Source organism: Schistocerca serialis, chromosome 2 (assembly GCF_023864345.2).
Source record: "Schistocerca serialis cubense isolate TAMUIC-IGC-003099 chromosome 2, iqSchSeri2.2, whole genome shotgun sequence".
In the NCBI taxonomy this organism is placed as follows: Eukaryota; Metazoa; Arthropoda; class Insecta; order Orthoptera; family Acrididae; genus Schistocerca; species Schistocerca serialis.
Genome location: NC_064639.1, coordinates 1,085,878,576 through 1,085,880,479, shown reverse-complemented (window position 1 = coordinate 1,085,880,479; position 1,904 = coordinate 1,085,878,576). Strand labels below are relative to the sequence as shown.

The 1,904-nt window shown below is 48.3% G+C and overlaps 1 non-coding gene across 1 annotated transcript; it reads left to right on the top strand.

The window, feature by feature from the left end:
• Positions 1-994: 994 nt before the first annotated feature.
• On the top strand, positions 995-1,069 carry Trnas-cga (transfer RNA serine (anticodon CGA)). Its single transcript has one exon. It is a non-coding gene; the product is annotated as a tRNA-Ser (tRNA).
• The last annotated feature ends 835 nt before the right edge of the window (positions 1,070-1,904 follow it).

The following is a 1,904-nucleotide window of genomic DNA, read 5'->3' as shown; positions in this document are numbered from 1 at the left end:
TGCAAGGTTCGCAGGAGAACTTCTGTAAAGTTTGGAAGGTAGGAGACGAGATACTGGCAGAAGTAAAGCTGTGGGTACAGGGCGTGAGTCGTGCTTCGGTAGCTCAGTTGGTAGAGCACTTGCCCGCGAAAGGCAAAGGTCCCGAGTTCGAGTCGCGGTTGGGCACACAGTTTTAATCTGCCAGGAAGTTTCATATCAGCGCACACTCCGCTGCAGAGTGAAAATCTCATTCTGGAAACATCCCCCAGGCTGTGGCTAAGCCATGTCTCCGCTATATCCTTTCTTTCAGGAGTGCTAGTTCTGCAAGGTTCGCAGGAGAACTTCTGTAAAGTTTGGAAGGTAGGAGACGAGATACTGGCAGAAGTAAAGCTGTGGGTACCGGGCGTGAGTCGTGCTTCGGTAGCTCAGTTGGTAGAGCACTTGCCCGCGAAAGGCAAAGGTCCCGAGTTCGAGTCTCGGTCGGGCACACAGTTTTAATCTGCCAGGAAGTTTCATATCAGTGCACACTCCGCTGCAGAGTGAAAATCTCATTCTGGAAACATCCCCCAGGCTGTGGCTAAGCCATGTCTCCGCAATATCCTTTCTTTCAGGAGTGCTAGTTCTGCAAGGTTCGCAGGAGAACTTCTGTAAAGTTTGGAAGGTAGGAGACGAGATACTGGCAGAAGTAAAGCTGTGGGTACCGGGCGTGAGTCGTGCTTCGGTAGCTCAGTTGGTAGAGCACTTGCCCGCGAAAGGCAAAGGTCTCGAGTTCGAGTCTCGGTCGGGCACACAGTTTTAATCTGCCAGGAAGTTTCATATCAGCGCACACTCCGCTGCAGAGTGAAAATCTCATTCTGGAAACATCCCCCAGGCTGTGGCTAAGCCATGTCTCCGCTATATCCTTTCTTTCAGGAGTGCTAGTTCTGCAAGGTTCGCAGGAGAACTTCTGTAAAGTTTGGAAGGTAGGAGACGAGATACTGGCAGAAGTAAAGCTGTGGGTACCGGGCGTGAGTCGTGCTTCGATAGCTCAGTTGGTAGAGCACTTGCCCGCGAAAGGCAAAGGTCCCGAGTTCGAGTCTCGGTCGGGCACACAGTTTTAATCTGCCAGGAAGTTTCATATCAGCGCACACTTCGCTGCAGAGTGAAAATCTCATTCTGGAAACATCCCCCAGGCTGTGGCTAAGCCATGTCTCCGCTATATCCTTTCTTTCAGGAGTGCTAGTTCTGCAAGGTTCGCAGGAGAACTTCTGTAAAGTTTGGAAGGTAGGAGACGAGATACTGGCAGAAGTAAAGCTGTGGGTACCGGGCGTGAGTCGTGCTTCGGTAGCTCAGTTGGTAGAGCACTTGCCCGCGAAAGGCAAAGGTCCCGAGTTCGAGTCTCGGTCGGGCACACAGTTTTAATCTGCCAGGAAGTTTCATATCAGCGCACACTCTGCTGCAGAGTGAAAATCTCATTCTGGAAACATATAGTGCTACTGCAGCTAAATATTTTGGTTTTGAATCATAGGTCATCATGCATGGTGTCTCTCATGGCTAGTTGCAACACAAGTGCAGCATCCAGTTTTGTTGGTATTACTTCTTCCGCTGCAATTATAATCATTGGAAGTGTGGCACCCTAGGCAACTATTTCAACTGTGATTATTATCGAGAGGAGAAAATCCCCTAGTGTGGCATTAGACTGATAGGTTTGACCGGCTTTTGATCATAGATCTAAGGGAGATGACTTAACACCTGACCGTGATTTTAATGAAGGTTTAAGGGAGATTTAGTCACAAGAGCTACATTGCATTTTCATAGAATAAATGGCAATGGGGGTATAGATACAAAAAACTGGCATATTGGCTTACTTTTACTCTATTGTGTCATATGGTATCATATTTTGGAGTAACTCCAAAGACCAAGAGGAAGTTTCTAGAGTGCAAAAG